This window comes from Phalangium opilio, unplaced genomic scaffold, assembly GCF_054372755.1.
Source record: "Phalangium opilio isolate 3A_F unplaced genomic scaffold, DU_Popi_V2 ptg000040l_1, whole genome shotgun sequence".
In the NCBI taxonomy this organism is placed as follows: domain Eukaryota; kingdom Metazoa; phylum Arthropoda; class Arachnida; order Opiliones; family Phalangiidae; genus Phalangium; species Phalangium opilio.
In genome coordinates, this window is record NW_028324164.1 from 1,646,937 (window position 1) to 1,668,694 (window position 21,758).

Consider the following 21,758-nt stretch of genomic DNA (forward strand, 5'->3'; position numbering starts at 1 on the left):
TCGTATTACACCAAGTTTGAACCAAGTGAGATGGATGACGTCAATGTGAATTCCGTAATACTGTGTTATATTGCGAATTTGCAACGTAAAAACTTAAAAACCTAGAAAACACACGTAGAAAGACACTGTTAAGGTTGACAATAATTTTGGCCGATAAGAAAATTAGGAAAGGATGACCAGGCATAAACAACGCTGGGAAAAATTAAAAAACCGTAAAATACGCGAAGAGTTGAAACTATTTTAAAACAAATAAACAGAGTTGCTAAAAGGGTAAAACTTTGTCGAAAGTGTTTTTAAATGACTAAATCTTGGTTAAAAGCGTGGTTAAATGACTACATCTTGGCTGATAGTGTTGTTAAATGACTAAATCTAGGTTGAAAGTGTTGTTAAAGGACTAAATCTTGGTGAAAAGCGTGGTTAAATGACTAATCTTGGCTGAAAGTTTTGTTAAATAACTAAATCTAGGTTGAAAGTGTTCTTAAATGACTAAATCTTGGTTGAAAGTGTTGTCAAAAGAATAACAAGTTGGGAAAACCAAAATATTACCTCTCCGTGTTGAGAAGATTATATAACCTTAAGTATCCAATGAAAACGTCGACCTTTTTGCCCTCATCCTTTCCCTCGCTTTGCGCTTCCGCATTTCATCCTTACTCTTAACATTATCTTCCTCCATTTTACATACAAAAATTAAATACTCACAAAAAGAAGCGGCAAAAACCTGCTGGCTCTTTACAACCACTTAATTTGACTTAATATCCAATTTCCAACATTAATAATATACCGGTAGTTTATTTGACAACCTACTAGCATCGAAATTCTCATTAAGAATGGCTCCCGCATATAAAAAAGGGCAATTTTCAACTAGGTGGGCGTTATCTCATTAGATTTGAAAAATATCATTTGTCTTTTTTACCAATGCCACGAGAAGAACAAATACCAAATTGCCCCGCTTGGACATGCCAAAACTTGGAGGGGACATAACTCAATTCAACTCTTTCTGGAGCAGATTTAAGGCTGCTGTGGATGATGATGAAACCATCCCAAAGGTAGAGAAATTTAATTATTTAGTTTCATAGCTAGAAGGTGAAGAAAAGGGTGCTGTTACAAACAATAACGCTTCAGATGAAGCTTATGATGAAATAGTTAAAGACTTAAAAAACAGATTTGGGAGGTCAGATTTAATAATGCTAACTCATATGAACAATTTGATTAACTTAACACCTGTCAAATCAACTAGAGATATTAAGGCCTTACGCCAACTTTTAGAAATTTGTGAAGTAAATTTAAGGAGTTTAAAAGGGTTGGGTATTGACACGGCCTCCAAAAACACGTGTTTGGCTCCCTCGATTTTGCAAAGCATTCCGGAAGAAACTCGTTTAGAGTACAGTCGTACACGCGTTTCGGACGATGATTGGAACGCGGAAACTCTGGTAGACTTTTTAAGAAAGGATGTAGAAAGCCGAGAAAGGGCTAATATTTTGGGAACCAACCTCTTTGGAGCCTCCTCCTCAGGGAGCCAATGGTCAGAGAGAGATAAATACCCCGTAAAAGCAAAGACTGACTTCCGTCATAAAACACCTAACAAGTATGGCTATACGCGTAACGGACGCGGAGCCGCTGTTTCTTCAGCATCCGTACTATTTACACAAACAAAGAAAGCGGGTTATTGCATCTTTTGCAAAAATGATAAACATCCGTCGGTCAACTGCACTGTCCATTCCCTAAAAGACAAAAGGGATTTGATAAAGGCATCGATGCGATGTTTTGCGAATGGGACATTCTCTATCTGAGTGCAGATCATATTTGCAAGGCTGCATGTTACGAAAATTGGCACGTTTTCCAAAGAATTTTACTTTTCGTTTTCGATTCTCTAAACAATGTTCGTTTTCCGGCAAGACCGGCAAAGTCTTGAAAATTGGCTAAGAAATAATTTCTCACAATTTTGGGATCGAATTGATTGGGTTTCCATGCAAACATATGCAGTCTATAGATTTTTGTCTTTAAAATACGTAAAAAATTCTCCATCAATGCTTTGGCAAGTTTTCCAATTATCAATTTAAAGTAACACATCCAGCAGATCTTTGAAACACGTAATGGAGTTGCTGAATTTTACAGAACTTGACAAGAAAACCTATTGATCGGCAGGAATTATTGTATTGCAAAAAAATGTTTTGTGTAAGATTTTTCGATAATTCAACTACAAATAAACTATTTCCACTTCTTCTAAATCTTAGGCATTTTAAACCATGTACATTGGCTTCAGATTCGTGCAACATTTCCAAGGACCAATCACATGCATCTAAGTTTTCCATCTGATATCCTAAAAATTCTCGGGCTAGTTTTTTCTGAGAATATACTTCCATTTAAGTGTAAGGCATTCTGATTCCGAGGTGCGCTCATTTATCAAAAATGATGCAGTTTCTGTATTTGTGAAATTTGATGGTTGATCTAAAACTGGAGTTGTTCCACTCAGCGGTAATGTAGCAGTTGTAGTCTAAACTGTACTATTTTCAGAAGATTCTTCATTTTCTACCATTGGCTCAGTTATATTTAACGGTGTTCCAATATTCTTCTCAAATAGCAGGCCTAGGCCATAGATTTGGTCACCTGAAGCTGAATTTCAAACACTTGAAAAATTTGAACCCTGTGAAAATATGCACAACCTAGGTTAACTATTTGGGCTTGCTGAGAATTTGAAAAAGAACTGCTTTCCAAAGTAATGTTCGCCTATTCTACAGGGCCGGTAGGCCCTTGTAGATATGACTTGATACCGTTTTGTAACGTTAAAGTAATATTCTCCCGCTTTTGCTAATTTCCTATGGAGATTAACATGGGTTTTTCGTGATTTTTCCCCACCGATAACTTAAAAACTACAGCGAAGATACTTTTCGGAATTATCTTAAATTAACAATTAAGTATTCAGGGTGTGCTATCAGCCAGTTTGATCAAAACAATTAAGTCTAAGTATGTTAATTTTAGTTAATTACAGAAGTACGGCTTTGACCATCGTGATTGGACATAATAATTAGCTAGATCTCTTGGAAAACTCAGTGTTATTACGTATCTGTAGTGTGGTGGTTATCACGTCCGCTTCACACGCGGAAGGTCCCAGGTTCGAGCCCTGGTAGATACATGTTTTGACCATCGTGATTGGACATAATAATTAGTTTGATCTCTTGGAAAACTTAGACTTACCACGTGTCTGTGGTGTAGTGTTTATAATAAATATTTAACAATTATTTCACTTCACTTGGTTTAATAATGTGACATAGGTAGCATACTTTTTCCCTACTTTTAAAACCATTAAACTAAGTAATATTAGAAGTTCAACAGATTGTCAAAAACAAAGATGTGTAAAGCCACTGTAAATGGTGCTTAAATGCCTAATACTTCCAAATAATATTAGTAAATGGCGTGAATTGATCATAGAAATGGGGTTAAAGTACACCCTAAATGATGTCTTTTTTGGCACTGGAAAAAACAGCATATATGGTGTTTGAATGCACCATTATATTTAATGGTGCTTAAATGCCTAATATTTCCTTAATACCTCCAAATAATATAAGTAAATGGCGTGAATTGATCATAGAAATGGGGTTAAAGTACACCCTAAATGATGTCTTTTTTGGCACTGGAAAAAACAGCATATATGGTGTTTGAATGCACCATTATATTTAATGGTGCTTAAATGCCTAATATTTCCTTAATACCTCCAAATAATATCAGTAAATGTCGTGAATTGATCATAGAAATGGGGTTAAAGTACACCCTAAATGATGTCTTTTTTGGCACTGGAAAAAACAGCATATATTGTGTTTGAATGCACCATTATATTTTAGAGTGCAAATGTATGACGGTTAAGCAAACATAATTATTCAAAATTTAATTACATTAAGACTGAAGTGACAGATATTATATAAAAACGTCTTGGTTTGGACCAAGGCCGAAAAAACAAACGATATGTGTGAGGTTTATCAATTGACTGAAGTTTCAGATATTGAAATTCTTTTCTAGTTATTTTTATCCACTCAATCCTTAATCAATATTTAATTCAATCAACTGATTTTACGGTTAATCGATCTAGACCCTCTAATTTAATTTAAAAAGTGACATATCTACGCTTTTTCAAGAACAATTACATTTTCGAAAGTATTTTATCATGAAATTAATATCTGTTACTTCAGGCAATTAATTTATAAACTTATCTCTTTCTTTTTCTAGTCTTTGTCTGCAAAGACAGTTTTTATTAATGTAGAATTAGAACCCTTTTAAGAATGGCGCAAACATGCTCTTCTGTTAGATTTAGTTATTTAATATATTGAAAAACGTAGCGGATTTAATCGAGATGGTGCCTTAAGACTTCATTAATAAAAGGCTGTTTCTATTTAGGCCCAAGTTTTGTACTTCAAAAAGCCAGGAACACTATTTAGGACCATCCTCTCTTAATAAAAATCATGGCGTTGCTTTTGCCTCCTCTTCTTGTTTAAGAAAAGACATAAGAGATTCAGACAAGACAGTCTGATTGGGCAATGGGACATGAGAGCCTGTCATATTTGACACTGTGATTTCAGGACCAGTTAGGGTTAAATTATCCGCCATTAAATCTTCTTCATCCTAATTGGTGGAAATACAGTGTAATTTTACTAATTTCATTGTTAAGCTGCTAAAAAAAACCAACTTACCCAATTGTTCCTTGCATCTTGTTCTTTAATGGGAGTTGACTGACAACTAAAAGAAAAATAAAATAAAATTAACTTATAGATTTAACAGATTTACAAAACAATTAATTAATTTATACAAACTTAGGACTGAAATTTGACAATCTAGATGCGGTATTTGATGCCATGCCTGACTTGGGCTTATAATTTTCTTTCAATAAATCTCCCCATCTTGTTTGAATTTCATTTGATGTTGATTTTGTAGGTGATTTAGTAGAATTTGTGTTTGAAATAATTGGTTCGGGCAACGGTTCGTGTGTAGATCTATCAAAATTATATTAATAATTGAAATTAATTTACTTCTCAGATATTACCCAAAATGCATTTTTTACTAATTACTAGCTTCATAAAGGAAACCGCGGTCCTATACCGACAAGTATGCGGTCGGATTTTTACAAAACTTTAGAAATGAACATTTTTCACTTCATATTTACCAAAAATTAAGGAATTAACCTTTCCAGGAAAATGTCTTTACTTACTCTTCAACTAAGTCCATAAACATAGTTTTCAGTCCTTCTTCTGTTGGGTGTTCACTACTCTTGTAATTGTTTACGAATCTGCGCCGAAACATTCTAGCCGCATTTTCTCTGCTTCTAACACTTACGCCCAATTCAATCGCAATTTGTCGAAAATGAACAAGTTGATGAATCGGATCCAGGGGTACTTGTTGATTTAAGTACCTTTCGTATAAGGACCTTGCTATTACCTTATTGCTAATTTTGTGTTCGGCTTCGAAAACCATTATTAATGTTTTTTATAGTTAAACAACCTTCTCGAAATGACCAAGCAGCTAAAATATTTTGATAACATACGAAACGCCTATAATTTCAGCTCGGTTAAAGGGATAATGAAATGGTCAGACAACCTTTTTTTTATCGCTTTATATGTATAAAGGTTTCACTAAGTTTCGATATGATCTTAACCTTATAAATCGATGAAAAAACTGACCATTTAATTATGCTTTTAAAAAACCCTGATAAAACAGATTTTTTTATCTCACTCTTTACCATTCCGAGTGACGATGACGTCACGGAGAGGTATTACACTGGACGTATCTGTGTGTATATTTGTGTTAGTCACCACGTTGGCAGTTGGCAAATCGGAGCAAACGTATACACTACATCCGACCGCGTTCGCAGTTCACAGAAAGGAATATTGGCTTCAGCTCCATTATCATCATTGGGGTTATCGTCGCGGCGATCGGCTAGGGATGCGAGTAACGTCTAGCCTCCCAATGGCTTTCACCAAAGGTTCACACCATTGGGGTTTTCTTATCATTTATTATAAATCAATATACCCTAAATTTCCAAAACTTCTTAAAGCGGCATATGCTAGAATTCAAACCTCAACAATAGCTGTTTAAGATGGTTTTAGGAATAACTTTCTTAAAACAACTTAACTAGAATAAAGGAAAATTACTGACGATTAAAACCTCGACTCGGAGAGGTTTACATAGGTTTCTCAACTTGTTATATTGTACATGTTAGTATTTCTTAAAAATATATATTTATTATTTGTAAATTTACTTTTTAACATATTGGTGGATATTTTACACAGGATAGAAATTAATGGGATGGTTTTTGAAGTAATAAAAAAAGGCATAAGGTTTCTTATCTTTGTGAAGCTACTAGGAAAGAGAAAATGTTTTGGTAGAAACATAAGCATATGGTATAATCATAAGTCTTTTATGTAAGGCCCCCATAATTCAGAAACAAAGTCAATTTAAGTCAAGAGCAAATGCCCCTAATGAAGGAAGCAGGTCAGGAAATTTCATCGCCCCATGTCGGACTCTGGAGGTACCACAAAGCGGATCTGACGTAATCGAATTTCTTATTGCGCATGTCCTAGTCTTAAAGATCGAATCGTAGGCAGGTTTAAAAATGGCGGCGGCCAGGAATGGAGCTGGGAGGTATTAGCCTAAACTAAAGTAGTATTTAAATGAAGAAGTGCGTTTAATTAACACATAAAGAGGTAGAATGTATTGAAGGTTATTGGAAAACAATTTGCACAAAAAGTATATAGTGTTACTATTAGATTATCTTTTTAACACCGTTAAAGATGTTTAATCTGAAGTTAAGCCTTGCTATTAAAAGTCTTATCAAGAAAATCTGCCCGATCCATTACTTCAGTCAGTTAACTGAAAGTGTAGCTTGTTTTCATCTTGTAACTTAACTTAATCCTCCACCATGGATTTATAATAGAAGCTTACGCTTCCTGGATATTTCACTGCAGCCTTCAGTAAGGCATTTTGATTTTAAACACATTTATGCCTAAAAAATTCGCGCGCGTGGGGACTGGGGGGCTGATGACGTAGAAATTGAGGCAAACTTTTTTCTCTCGGAGCGCGTGTGCGCGCGCTTTTCTAAAAATTATTTCTCGCGCGCTATTAAAAATTAGAACTCGTACGCGTGAAAAGCTTCCACCCCCTCTGAATTTGCCTCAATTTCTACGTCATCAGCCCCCCAGTCCCCACGCGCGCGAATTTTTATGGCATAAATGTTGTGCGCGTTTTAAGGCGAGTGGAATATCCAGGAAGCGTTAGCTTCTATTATAAATCCATGCCTCCACGTAAAGATGACAATGACCGCTTTTATTTGTCTCCGCCATTAAATTCAAAGTATGTGAGATGATTTTACCAAATTAACAACAATGTAAACGGTACCCGCCGCCATTCCCCAATTGGTGAAAAAGTTGAAAGTTCTACCCTAACATCCGGTATAAGCAAACAGCCTAGGAATTATAGATGGCGCTTTTATCGTACCCCCCAAATTTTCAAAATGTTAATACGAGAACAATGCCGGTAGTATAAGACCTAATTGGGGACTCATACTTATGGGGACCTTACATAATAGACTGGTATAATTAACATTGGTAATTACCTCTCCGAGTGACATATGTCACGGAGAGGTTCTGTAACGATCGTATGTGTCTGTCTGTGTGTCTGTTGTTACACCCACGTGACCGCGTTCGCAGTTTCCAAATCGGAGCAAACGTGTTCGCCATTTCCGAACTGCTTTCACAGTCACGGAAATGGCTCCTCTACTTGAGTTCTCACACCACCATCTTCTGGTCTTTTTCCATCCCACACGGACACCAGTCTGTACTTACTGGCTTCTAATCACCACCATCTTTTGGTCTTCGTCCATCCCACACGGACACCAGTCTGTACATACTGGCTTCTAATCACCACCATCTTCTGGTCTTCGTCCATTCCACTTGGACACCAGTCTGTACATACTGGCTTCTATTCACCACCATATTTTGGTCTTCGTCCATCCCACTTGGAAACCAGTCTGTACATACTGGCTTCTATTCACCACCATCTTTTGGTCTTCGTCCATCCCACATGGACACCAGTCTGTATATACTGGCTTCTAATCACCACCATCTTTTGGTCTTCGTCCATCCCACATGGACACCAGTCTGTACAAACTGGCTTCTAATCACCACCATCTTCTGGTCTTCGTCCATTCCACTTGGACATCAGTCTGTACACCTGGCTTCTACTCCATCTTCGGGTTTAAGACATTCGCGGCGATCAGCTAGGGTTACGAGAAACGTCTAGCCTCCCTAAGGTGGGATCGCCTCCAAAGGTTTTCGCAATTGCGGTTGTTCTTGCTTTTAACTGTAGTTCGACACCCTTATATACTACCTATTTGAGTAAGGGGAAGCAACCGGCGTATGCTTCATTTCAAACGCCAATATTAGTGAAGTCTCTCAAGAATGTTTAATTGTTCTTTTTTAAAACGATGTTACGTTCAATAAGTCGAATAACTATCGAAGAAAATATTTAAAATTAATTATATTTATTTTAATATTTAAGATAATCATGTTTCTAAGTTCAAAATTAATACGGAAAGAGTTAAAAAGCAGTCTATGTTTTTGTCTGTGTGTGTCCGTCCGTTGTTACACTAGTGCGCTGCGTTAGAAGTTCGTTTTGTTTTGATGTGTAAAGAAATCCTACAGAACCATAATATTCCCTTTATCCATAATATAAAGTGAATATGTGGAAATATTTTTCGTAATTATGATGCATTTTGTACGTTTGTAGCTTTAAAGCTCTGTTTCATTTTGATATTCCAACGATTCTTTTTTAAATTGTTATTTGAAATGGTTGTTTATATATTACTTAAGCTATACTACATTTGTATATAGAATAATCCTTGGTTTCGTAATTTCATGAAGAAAGCTAAGATCTAGACTCCGGTGGGTATATCTAGTATTACCCGCAATTGGCTTAATGAAATGTCGTCCGCACTCAGCTCGCCTATCTCTCCGGATGAAGTGACCTCAACAATGAAGAGCATGAGAAACCGTAAGGCTCCCGGTCCTGATGGTCTCACCGCGATGTTTTACCGCACGTACTGGTTTGCCCTAAGAAATGTCCTGACTGACGTTTTTAATGAAAGTTTACAGAACGGTTCCTTTACAGACTCTTTCCGGTCGGGCATCGTCAGCCTCTTATGTAAGGACGCTGACAAATGTCGCAAACTTTCTTCTTGGCGACCCTTGACGCTTCTTAATCTGGATCGTAAGATTTTCGCCAAGGCAAGGTTCTGGAAAACCGACTTTCCTCCGTCATGGAGAGTATTATTGGCTGTACTCAGACGGCAGGGGTCAAGCACCGCACACTCTACAGCAGCTTGCTGTATTACGTAATACTTTAGTTCACACGGCTGACCGGGGCGCCTCTGGCTTCCTCCTGTCGCTCGACCTCAATAAAGCGTTTGACCGCATCGATCACGAGTTTCTATTCAAAGCCATGGCCGGATTCGGCTTCCCTGATTCCTGCACTACAATGATCCGATCGCTCTACAAGAACGCCTACAGTAGAGTTTTGGTGAATGGCCACTTCACGGAGAGCGTCCTGATTGAACGAGGTGTCCGGCAAGGGTGTCCTCTCTCCCCGGTTTTTTTCACAATTGCTATCGAAATCCTGCTTCACAACGTCCGCACAAATAAGAACATACTGGGGCTGGTGGGCCCTGGGTCACCATGCACAGACGCTGTTAAATCATTGAGCCATGCGGATGTCGTCAACTTCCTTCTGGAGGACACCGCCTCGGTCATCAACACAGTCAACACGATACGAGATTTCTGCTCCGTTTCTGGCAGCAAAACGAACCTTGAAAAAACAAAGATCCTCGAAATTGGCCGCAGGGGAGTGCTTGAAATCCCTCCCTCACTAAACGTAAAGATAACTGACTCCCTGTTGAAGATTCTGGGCATCCTCTTTTCAAACTCGCGACCCTGCATTTATAACGACCACGTCTTCACTAAACGCTTTACGGACCTTCTCGCGGCTTGGAGTGGGAGAAATTTATCGTTCCTGGGCAAAGCTCATGTTGTCCGGCAGATTGGCGTGCCCATTCTTACGTATGGAACACCCGTGGTCTCCATCAGTCGCGACAGCATTGACAAGATGACCAAAGCGATGTTCCGTTTTCTTTGGTCGGGCAAACCAGAATGGGTGTCACGGGAGACAGTCTTTTTATCTCCCAAGGATGGTGGTCTGGGACTTCCCAACTTGGAAACTGAAATAGCAGTAGCCAGTTTTTTAAGAAACGCTCGAAGCATATCAACCACGAGCCATCCTGTTCACCATTCAATTCGATATTTTATTCGCAAACGCCACTGAATAGGGTGCCACCTTGCGGCATTCTAATGGAACCTGGGAGAGAAGGATACCTAGCAGACGACGTTAGTGGGAATTAATGTGGTTTAGCAAATTGGCTATTTATTTTATAATTATGCCTCAACCAAGCAATGTTTATTGCTCTGTTCCTCAGTGCAATTCATCTAAAAAAGATGTATACCTGGTTTAAGTATGCACGCCTTCCCCTGAGATAAAAAACAGCGGTCTTTGTGGCAAATTAAACTCAAAATAGGTAAAAACATAGCAAATTCGATGCGAGTCTGTAGCCTACATTTCCTACGGTCAGACTACTTCTTCCCAGGTTAGTACTATTTTGGTTGTGGTATTTAATTTTAAATTAATTAATGTTTTTCATAGATTTACCGAGTGAGAAAAAAAGATTAAAGAGAGGAGTTATACCCTCTAGATGCTTGCCAGTTAGTCAGTTGGAAGTTAATGTAATTATTAAACGGAAAATTCCCCGGAAAAGTCCACGCAAAAGCCCCAGAAAGAGCCCCTTTAAGAAGAGAAATGAAAATTTAAATGAAGCTGGGATTGAGGCAAGGGGGGACTATCTCTCAAACTTTGGGCTTTCTTCCGAAATTCGTCGCACTCGAGCCTGCATGGGGTGAGTGACGTAGCTGAATGTCTAGGATTTCCTCCAAAACATGTAAGGCGGGCTCATAGTATGTATGACTTTGTCTGTCTCTATTGAACATGGGACTTAAAAAGGGTGTTTGCTTCAACTGAGATATTAAAAGTGAATTCACTGAATTGATACCTTACTATATTAAATAAAACACAACCATTGATATTTTAAAAATTTATTTGCTTCAACTGAGGTTTGCTATACAGCGCAGTGTAAACTCAGCATTATTTGCCTTAGGAAATTCCCTATCAAATACAAAATATCAACCTGACTAATTGAACCTGTAAGAATTAAGCCTTGGTTAACTACACTTTAGAAATTAGATTACATTGGTTGTCAGTCTAAAATTAACGTGACACGGACAGTGTGAAAACTAAATATTTAAATTCTAAATAATATAATTATTTATTTATTTATTTACCTTGGTTGAACGCTGTGAATCATTATATTTTAATATATATGAAATGCAACGGACATGAACCCGAGCGGAGGCCGAGCCGAAGTCCCCAAGCTGACGGGTACTCTACCATAGATAATATATTATATATTAAGATATTATCTATGACTCTACTCGAGACTCTCGGGTAGAAGATGGGATGGGAGAGGCAAGGAGAGAGGAATGGAAAAAAATCGAGGGCAAAAACGCTACGTCTTGTTTTATTTTTTAAGACATTCAGTGACGTCTCTCCTAGGGAAATCATAGGTGTCGTGCCCCCCCACCATCCGTTCCAAAACTCCGAAAAATTACCCCCCATTATAAGCCAACCTATATAAGCCGATGCGAGTTTAAGAACCTTGGGATTGAGGTAGAAGAAACAAGTCACATCCGAGAATGCACACTACGGGAAGCTGATGTTCAATGTGACAGTTGTGAAATGGCAGATGTTTCTGTGCAAGTTAAAACGCTGACAATAGAGAAATTTAGCCAATAGTCTCATTAAGACTGATAAAGATCTAAATACGATGTGCGGTCTTCCATCTTTTGAGTGTTTTCGAACAATTGTAAACTGCATGGAAGACATTATCACAGTGAAAACCTTACTGCCCGTTGAAGGTCTCGTAACTTTGGTTCTTACAAAAATGAAGCTCAATTTGACATACAGTGTGCTCTCAACTATGTTTAAAATTCCCGAAACTAGTTGTAGACGATATTTTCAAGGAGCAGTGTTAGCGTTAGCGGATGTTTTGAGAGATACAGTAGAATGGCCATCAAAGGATGAAATACAGAAAAATATACCACAATGTTTCGAGAATTTCAAAAACATAGTGGTAGTTTTAGACTGTACTGAAATACCTATTGAGAAGCCAAAGTGTCTGAGGTGTAGTTTGTTGACATACTCATTCTACAAGGGAGTTAACACAGCTAAGTTTTTAGTTGGTATTTCTCCCGCAGGGCACATAACATTTTTCAGTGAGGCTTATGGTGGTAGAGCCTCGGACAAATTTATCACGTCAGACACTAAAATTCTTGACCGATTAATACCTTACGTAGATGGGGTCATGGTAGACAAAGGCTTTTACATAGAGCAAGATTGTTACAACAAACGTTTAAGTTGGTTAAAGCCATCCCAAGTTGAATCTGGCCATAATATTTGTGTTTCTTTTTTAGGGCATAAACCCCATTGGTTTTAGTCAAATACTTAATTTTTTTGTTGTCAAATATTTTATCGAGAGAATCATTTTGGGCTTCGAAGGAGCATTTAACTTTAATTAGGGCTACTGGTATGCCTCCTTCCAAAACTATTCCATCTGGGCTATAGCCTAGCCACGGCAATAAATAATTAATAATAAGGCCTGTAGATACAACAGTTGAGCCCGTTACTTCTTGGTATTTCCTAATTGCGTTTAATTCGTTGGCCTGACCAAATTTTGTATACTTATTTCCCTTGAACTCAATGCTTTTTAAGTGATTTGTTAATTTTTTCACCCAATCCCCATTATACGTAAATAAGGCATAGCTGGTTGATCCTGTAATTCGAACTCTCCTGAGTTGTACCCAAATTTCATTACAGTCGGAGCCATCACCACCCTGCTTTTTAGTCTCGATAGCGATTTTTAAAGCTTCTTCTTCAGTGATAACAATTCTTTCGCGGTAAAAGTTTTGCTGTTCCAGCTTTTCTATTTCCATCTGAGGTGCACTAATGCTGTCTATTACACAATTGTTATCTGAAGCGTGCTTCAACAAAACCCTACATGATTCTTTATTTGTGTCCAAATTGCTATCCAAATTACCTTCATTCTGAAATTGATTAAAATAATTGATAACGCCACACAATGTTTACATTTCTCTAGAGGGCCTGATTTGCAAGAGCAAACAACCGAGAAGTCGCCTTTAACATTTAATGAACAATTTAATTCGTGGGGTTCGCCTTTTAAATCACTCTGTAACGGAAAATTGTTCGTCCCGTTCCGTTGACATGGGCGTTCAGTCAATCCTTATAAAAGGAGGACCATCGTCACAACGCTTAGTGTTAAAATCAAATTACCCAGGTTCTTCTTCGTTGTGCCGCTTTCTGGAGATCCGCGATTGGAGACTAACTCTTAAGTAAATATTGAATCGGGCGCTAAAAGGCGTGAAAAACGGAGGAAAAGTGACCTTTTCTTGAAAAGTCAAAAAGGCGCACTCCATAGGTTTTTGAAACCGAACGTACCAATTCTACCGAAGAATACTGATAATTATGAAAGTGACGTAGAAAGCGTCGAAAGAGAAGCTCCTAAAAATCCAAATGAGCCGTCATTACCAGCTTTAATAGGAAAAAACGACGTCAAAATTGCGGGTATTGAACTTGAAAGCAGTCAAAAGACTCAAAGCACGTCGCCGTCCAGTGTAATAACTGAGAATTTAATAGACTCAAACAATATTAACGCTAGTATTGACACATCACTAGTAAACAATGTTTCGTCATGTTTTGAGACTCGTGAAGACTGTGAATCTCTAAGGAACGATGAAAAAGAACGTAATGATGATCGGGACGAAAGTATCATGGAAAACTATGTGGACATTTATAAGAGTAAGAAAAGCATCTTTGATTTTTCTAAAGATTCTACTTTCGTTCGCAATATAAGCCAAGATAAAGATTGGATACCTGTCCAGCCAAAATTGACATTATACCCAAAAAACGTGCTGGCAATCAATACCGAAGTTTGAGCCACTCTTGTTACGATAATTTTGATATGATATAATATTCGGTGAAATACGACAAAGTTTATTGTTTTTGTTGTCGCCATTTTTTAAACTCCGAGAATTCCTCTTTTGTCACTGGATTTTCTGATTGGAAAAATTTGAAGAGAAGATGTAAAGAACACTTCTGTTCTGAAAAATCTAATCACCAATTATCATACCAAAAATATTTGAACTATTTAAAATGTAAGAAAACTGGTTCTATATCAACTCAAATTAACTCCCAACAGCGGGTCGACGTATTGAGAAACCGCGAAGTTTTATCGGCCCACTTTGAGGTAATTTTACTCTGTGCACAGCAAGACATACCTCTTAGAGGTCATAGAAGCAATAGCGAACTTGAAAATCGAGGTAACTTTATAGAAATATTAGAGCTGCTCAAACGAAAATGTCCGGAATTAAAAACCAAATGCGACAGCATGCCAAACAACTCAAAATACTTGCATAGCACTATACAAAATGAGCTTATCAATATTGGAGGAATTTTAATACGACAGATGATTGTCGGAGAAATAAACGATTCAGGTGGGCTATATTCCTTGATAGCGGATGAGACGAAAGATAATGGGGGAGTCGAACAGTTATGAGTCCTATGAGTTGAGCATGATTCAGTTATATACTTGGTCCGTTGGTCTAGGGGTATGATACTCGCTTCGGGTGTGAGTGGTCCCGGGTTCAAATCCCGGACGGACCCGAGTTTTTGCAGAAGTAATTTAGAGACTATTTAAATGCAACTATTGACAGGGTAGTCCTATGAGTCGAGCATGTTTCAGCTACATACATGGTCCGTTGGTCGAGGGGTATGATACTCGCTTTAAGTGCGAGTGGTCCCGGGTTCAAATCCCGGACGGACTCGATTTTTGCAGAAGGAATTTAGTGACTATTTAATTGCAACTATTGACAGGGTAGTCCTATGAGTTGAGCATGATTCAGTTACATACATGGTCCATTGGTCTAGGGGTATGATACTCGCTTCGGGTGTGAGTGGTCACGGGTTCAAATCCCGGACGGGCCCGAGCTTTTGCAGAAGTAATCGACTATTTAAACACAAATAGTAAAATTGTAGGCCTATGAGTTTAGCATGTTTCAGTGTCATACAGTCCCGTTGGTCTAGGGGTATGATACTCGCTTTGGGTGCGAGTGGTCCTGGGTTCATATCCCGGACGGACCCGAGTTTTGCAGAAGTAATTTAGTGACAATTTAAATGCAACTATTGACAGGGTATTCCTACGAGTTGAGCATGTTTCAGTTATATACATGGTCCGTTGGTCTAGGGGTATGATACTCGCTTCGGGTGTGAGTGGTCCCGGGTTCAAATCCCGGACGGACCCGAGGTTTTGTAGATAGAATTTAGTGACTATTTAATCGCAACTATTGACAGGGTATTCCTATGAGTTGAGCATGTTTCAGTTACATACATGGTCCGTTGGTCTAGGGGTATGATACTCGCTTCGGGTGTGAGTGGTCCCGGGTTCAAATCCCGGACGGACCCGAGTTTTTGCAGAAGTAATTTAGAGACTATTTAAATGCAACTATTGACAGGGTAGTCCTATTAGTCGAGCATGTTTCAGTTACATACATGATCCGTTGGTCAAGGGGTATGATACTCGCTTTGGGTGCGAGTGGTCCCGGGTTCAAATGCCGGACGGACCCGAGTTTTTGCAGAAGTAATTTAGAGACTATTTAAATGCAACTATTGACAGGGTAGTACTATGAGTCGAGCATGTTTCAGCTTCATACATGGTCCGTTGGTCGACGAGTATGATACTCGCTTTAAGTGCGAGTGGTCCCGGGTTCAAATCCCGGACGGACCCGATTTTTGCAGAAGGAATTTAGTGACTATTTAATTGCAACTATTTACAGGGTAGTCCTATGAGTTGAGCATGATCCAGTTACATACATGGTCCGTTGGTCTAGGGGTATGATACTCGCTTCGGGTGTGAGTGGTCACGGGTTCAAATCCCGGACGGACCCGAGTTTATGCAGAAGTAATCGACTATTTAAACACAAATAGTAAAATTGTAGGCCTATGAGTTTAGCATGTTCCAGTGTCATACAGTCCCGTTGGTCTAGGGGTATGATACTCGGTTTGGGTGCGAGTGGTCCTGGGTTCATATCCCGGACGGACCCGAGTTTAGCAGAAGTAATTTAGCGACAATTTAAATACAACAAGTTAAATTATAAGCCTATGAGTTTAGCATGTTTCAGTGGCATACATTCCCGTTGGTCTAAGGGTATGATACTCGCTATGGGCGCGAGTAGTCCTGGGTTCATATCCCGGACGGACCCGAGTTTTGCAGAAGTAATTTAGTGACAATTTAAATGCAACTAGTTAAATTGTAGGCCTACGAGTTGAGCATGTTTCAGTTTCATAATTGGTCCGTTGGTCTAGGGGTATGATACTCGCTTCGGGTGTGAGTGGTCCTGGGTTCAAATCCCGGACGGACCCGAGTTTTTGTAGAAGTAATTTAGTGACTATTTAAATTCAACTAGTTAAATTGAAGGCCTACGAGTTGAGCATGTTTCAGTGTCATACTTGGTCCGTTGGTCTAGGGGTATGATACTCGCTACGGGTGTGAGTGGTCCCGGGTTCAAATCCCGGACGGACCCGATTTTTGCAGAAGGAATTTAGGGACTATTTAATTGCAACTATTGACAGGGTAGTCCTATGAGTTGAGCATGATTCAGTTACATACTTGGTCCGTTGGTCTAGGGGTATGATACTCAATTCGGGTGTGAGTGGTCCCGGGTTCAAGTCCCGGACGGACCCGATTTTGCAGAAGGAATTTAGGGACTATTTAATTGCAACTATTGACAGGGTAGTCCTATGAGTTGAGCATGATTCAGTTACATACTTGGTCCGTTGGTCTAGGGGTATGATACTCGCTTCGGGTGTGAGTGGTCCCGGGTTCAAATCCCGGACGGACCCGAGTTTTTGCAGAAGTAATTTAGAGACTATTTAAATGCAACTATTGACAGGTTAGTCCTATGAGTCGAGCATGTTTCAGCTACATACATGATCCGTTGGTCAAGGGGTATGATACTCGCTTTGGGTGCGAATGGTCCCGGGTTCAAATCCCGGACGGACCCGATTTTTGCAGAAGGAATTTAGTGACTATTTAATTGCAACTATTGACAGGGTAGTCCTATGAGTTGAGCATGATTCAGTTACATACTTGGTCCGTTGGTCTAGGGGTATGATACTCGCTTCGGGTGTGAGTGGTCCCGGGTTCAAATCCCGGACGGACCCGAGTTTTGCACAAGTAATTTAGTGACTATTTAAATGCAACTAGTTAAATTGTAGGCCTAAAAGTTGAGCATGTTTCAGTTTCATAATTGGTCCGTTGGTCTAGGGGTATGATACTCGCTTCGGGTGTGAGTGGTGCTGGGTTCAAATCCCGGACCGATCCGAGTTTTTGTAGAAGTAATTTAGTGACTATTTAAATGCAACTAGTTAAATTGTAGACCTATGAATTTAGCATGTTTCAATGTCATACAGTCCCGTTGGTCTAGGGGGTATGATACTCGCTTTGGTTGCGAGTAGTCCTGGGTTCAAATCCCGGACGGACCCGAGTCTTGCACAAGTAATTTAGTGACTATTTAAATGCAACTAGTTAAATTGTAGGCCTATGAATTTAGCATGTTTCAGTGTCATACACTCCCGTTGGTCTAGGGGTATGATACTCGCTTTGGGTGCGAGTAGTCCTGGGTTCATGTCCCGGACGGACCCGAGTTTTGCAGAAGTAATTTAGTGACTATTTAAATGCAACTAGTTAAATTGTACCCTACGAGTTGAGCATGTTTCAGTGTCATACTTGGTCCGTTGGTCGAGGGGTATGATACTCGCTTCGGGTGTGAGTGGTCCCGGGTTCAAATCCCGGACGGACCCGAGTTTTTGCAGAAGGAATTTAGTGACTATTTAATTGCTACTATTGACAGGGTAGTCCTATGAGTTGAGCATGTTTCAGTTACATACATGGTCCGTTGGTCTAGGGGTATGATACTCGCTTCGGGTGTGAGTGGTCCTGGGTTCAAATCCCGGACGGACCCGAGTTTTTGTAGAAGTTATTTAGTGACTATTTAAATGCAACTAGTTAAATTGTAGGCCTACAGCTGCATTTTCATGGTAGCGCGTAGCGGAAGAAACTCAGCTTTAGCGTAAAAGTAATCTAAAAATCCGTTAACACTAACATATTTGCAAATTTCATGAACGCTTTTAAACATCGCGCGTAGCGTATTTTTACGAAGATTTAGCGGATATTGAGAATACGTTCGTATCAGATCGAGATAGATATTTTCGATTGAGCTAACTTTATCAGCTTGACGTCACAGCCCCGTGATCTTCCTGCAACCAATCAGCAGTAGGGGTTGGAGAGAGATCGAAAAAAAAGAGCCCAGCAGCCTGTCACTGTGGTACGGATTTTTTTTCGGGACCGTCGGTTTTTTTAGGAAAATAAAATTTAGAACTAGACAAGTTGGGAAAACCAAAATATTACCTCTCCGAGTCAAGAGGTCTACTACAACAAACTTATTTACCTAGATATGGAATTATTTCTCTTTTTTGAAGTAAAAATTTATGAAATATTGAAGCAGTATTCCAAGCATAGCGAATAATACAGTATAGCAGACGACATTTTACATCCAATAAGGATAAATCTTGGACACATGGAAATCAGTCAATGGGGAAAAGATCAGGAAATGAAGTCTACGCTTCAGCTGTTTACCGTATATTCTGATAGCTACATTCACAACTGATTTGCAGTGTAAACACTATCGTCTCGTCTCATCCAAAGAAAATATACGCTCCGGGAATGGAAGCTATGTCTCGGGGTTGGGTTGACCAAGGAACTTCCGGTCTATGCAATTTCAATGTAGCCGGAAATACCTCGGTCAACCGAGCCTGCCTTTGGAGCGTACTAGGAGGGGAGAGACAAAAATTTACACTAGAGGAAGCTACACTTTCCATTCCTGGGGCGTGTATCTTCTTTGTCTCACCTCAACAATATTCTTAGTTTGCCAACATGAATGTTAACGTTAAATAACACCAAAGCTAAATTGTAGCTAGACGCACTGATAGTCAATGCGCACCATAAAGAGAATACAAGTTGGGAAAACCAAAATATTACCTCTCCGTGTCGAGAAGATTATATAACCTTAAGTATCCAATGAAAACGTCGACCTTTTTGCCCTCATCCTTTCCCGCGCTTTGCGCTTCCGCATTTCATCCTTACTCTCAACATTATCTTCCTCCATTTTACATACAAAAATCAAATACTCACAAAAAGAAGTGGCAAAAACCTGCTGGCTCTTTACAACCACTTAATTTGACTTAATATCCAATTTCCAACAACAATAATATACCGGTAGTTTAATTGACAACCTACTAGCATCGAAATTCTCATTAAGAATGACTCCCGCGGATAAAAAAGGGCAATTTTCCACTAGGTGGGCGTTATCTCATTAGATTTGAAAATATCATTTGTCTTTTTTAACAATGCCTAACCGTTTGGATTTTTTTAAAGCAATCTTAGCACCAAAAAATATTTTTTGATACAAAATAAATGTTTTATATTCTTATTAAGAATAAAACAAGAGGATAAAAAAGGTCTGTTTTCTCGTAATTTTTTAAGCTTTCATCATGATTACTCTATACAACAGTAACAAGGAGTGTAAACCCATTAGTGGAAGCAGTATTTTTTTCCCAAAACAATCTCGCTTATGTTTATCCTCTCTTGACTTCGCTAAAAACGTATTACTCCTACATAAAATATTAATAGACAGGAAAGGATTCATACCATTAAAGGAGCGCAATATTATCCATATTTTCATTTCATATACAGAGAAAAGAAATTATTATGTTTCTGAGAGGAGCTTCCCATTTTTGTTGTTGTTTTGAAAAAATATATCGCAATGCACGGGCCTTGATAGATATAGGAGGCAATGAATGAAATATATCACAATGCACGTGCCTTGATAGATATAGGAGGCAATGAATGAAATATATCACAATGCACGGGCCTTGATAGATATGAGGCAATGAAGGAAATATATCGCATGCACGGGCCTTGGTAGATATAGGAGGCAATGATAATCTCTCTCTTTGCACGAGAGGTTTATCTTTAATATTTAAATAAATATAATTATTTTTAATTATTTTAATCTTCAATAATTAACATTAATTATAGTTAAATCGTTTAAAATAAAGTTATACCTATTATCTTCTCAAACTTTGCTAATATTTACGTTTAAAGTGAAGGGTACCCCTCTTGGCCGCTTTTTTCAAATTTGGGGTATATATACGATTCGTTTCCATTATAATAGTAAGGAAAAAGCGCAATTGCGAAAACCTTTGGTGGCCGATCCCACCTTAGGGAGGCTAGACGTTTCTCGTAACCCTAGCTGATCGCCGCGTATATCCTAAAACAAAACGATGATAATGGAGTAGAAGCCAATGATACAGATTGGTGTCTATGTGGAATAGACGGAAGACCAGTGGATGGTGGTGTTAGAAGCCAGTGTAAGTGCAGACTGGTGTCAATGTGGGATTGACAAAGAACAGAAGATGGTGGTAATTAGAAGCCAGTAAGAACAGACTGGTGTCCGTGTGGGATGGACAAAGACCAGAAGATGGTGGTGTGAGAACTCAAGTAGAGGAGCCATTTCCGTGACTGTGAAAGCAGTTCGGAAATGGCGAACACGTTTGCTCCGATACGCAAACTGCGAACGCGGTCACGTGGGTGTAACAACGGACAGACAGACACACACACACACAGAGACAGACAGACAGACAGACAGACACGGCCGTTACAGAACCTCTCCTGGACTACGTCACACGGAGAGGTAAAAAGGTCTGTAGCTACTACCCGTTTACCATTAGCCCTTTTACTATTCTAATTGCCACCATGATCTTTTCTTCTATTATAAAATCTTAACCTGATTATTTAATAGTGTATTTAACTTTCGGCTCACTCTGAACCGTTGATGTCTCTTCATTTCAGACACGAAAATCAAAGCCCAAAGTTTACTTCACCTCAGGCCTCAGGCCTCAATTATTTACTCTTTGTTTCACTAAGCCTATTGCGGATGATACTTAATATACCCGCCGGAGTCTAGGTCTTAGTTTTCTTCATGAAATCACTCAACCAAGGATTATTGTATATACAGATGTAGTATAGCTTAAGTAATATATGAACAGCCATTTCAAATAACAATATTAAAAAAATCTTTGGAATATCAAAATGAAACAGAGCTTTAAAGCTACAAAAGTACTAAATGCATCATAATTACGAAAAATACTTCCACATATTCACTTTATATTATGGAAAAAGGGAATATTAAGGTTCTGTATGATTTCTTTACACATCAACACAAGGCTAACTGCTAACGCGACGCACTAGTGTAAAAATGGACGGACACACACAGACAAAAACATAGACTGCTTTTTAACTCTTTCCGTATTAATTTTGAGTTGAGAAACAAGATTATCTTTAATATTTAAATAAATATAATTATTTTTAATTATTTTAATCTTCAATAATTAACATTTATAATAGTTAAATCGTTTAAAATAAAGTT

The 21,758-nt window shown here is 38.7% G+C and overlaps 11 non-coding genes across 11 annotated transcripts; all 11 read left to right on the top strand.

Annotated features, from left to right (window-relative positions):
* The first annotated feature begins 3,060 nt into the window (after positions 1 to 3,060).
* On the top strand, positions 3,061 to 3,133 carry TRNAV-CAC (transfer RNA valine (anticodon CAC)). The gene has a single exon. It is a non-coding gene; the product is annotated as a tRNA-Val (tRNA).
* Positions 3,134 to 14,805: 11,672 nt separating this feature from the next.
* TRNAP-CGG (transfer RNA proline (anticodon CGG)) lies at positions 14,806 to 14,877 on the top strand. Its single transcript has one exon. It is a non-coding gene; the product is annotated as a tRNA-Pro (tRNA).
* Positions 14,878 to 15,442: 565 nt separating this feature from the next.
* TRNAP-CGG (transfer RNA proline (anticodon CGG)) lies at positions 15,443 to 15,514 on the top strand. Its single transcript has one exon. It is a non-coding gene; the product is annotated as a tRNA-Pro (tRNA).
* Positions 15,515 to 15,603: 89 nt separating this feature from the next.
* Positions 15,604 to 15,675, top strand: TRNAP-CGG (transfer RNA proline (anticodon CGG)). Its single transcript has one exon. It is a non-coding gene; the product is annotated as a tRNA-Pro (tRNA).
* Positions 15,676 to 16,085: 410 nt separating this feature from the next.
* TRNAP-CGG (transfer RNA proline (anticodon CGG)) lies at positions 16,086 to 16,157 on the top strand. The gene has a single exon. It is a non-coding gene; the product is annotated as a tRNA-Pro (tRNA).
* A 403-nt stretch (positions 16,158 to 16,560) lies between these two features.
* Positions 16,561 to 16,632, top strand: TRNAP-CGG (transfer RNA proline (anticodon CGG)). Its single transcript has one exon. It is a non-coding gene; the product is annotated as a tRNA-Pro (tRNA).
* Positions 16,633 to 16,721: 89 nt separating this feature from the next.
* Positions 16,722 to 16,793, top strand: TRNAP-CGG (transfer RNA proline (anticodon CGG)). The gene has a single exon. It is a non-coding gene; the product is annotated as a tRNA-Pro (tRNA).
* A 247-nt stretch (positions 16,794 to 17,040) lies between these two features.
* On the top strand, positions 17,041 to 17,112 carry TRNAP-CGG (transfer RNA proline (anticodon CGG)). Its single transcript has one exon. It is a non-coding gene; the product is annotated as a tRNA-Pro (tRNA).
* Positions 17,113 to 17,361: 249 nt separating this feature from the next.
* TRNAP-CGG (transfer RNA proline (anticodon CGG)) lies at positions 17,362 to 17,433 on the top strand. Its single transcript has one exon. It is a non-coding gene; the product is annotated as a tRNA-Pro (tRNA).
* A 567-nt stretch (positions 17,434 to 18,000) lies between these two features.
* On the top strand, positions 18,001 to 18,072 carry TRNAP-CGG (transfer RNA proline (anticodon CGG)). The gene has a single exon. It is a non-coding gene; the product is annotated as a tRNA-Pro (tRNA).
* An 89-nt stretch (positions 18,073 to 18,161) lies between these two features.
* On the top strand, positions 18,162 to 18,233 carry TRNAP-CGG (transfer RNA proline (anticodon CGG)). Its single transcript has one exon. It is a non-coding gene; the product is annotated as a tRNA-Pro (tRNA).
* The last annotated feature ends 3,525 nt before the right edge of the window (positions 18,234 to 21,758 follow it).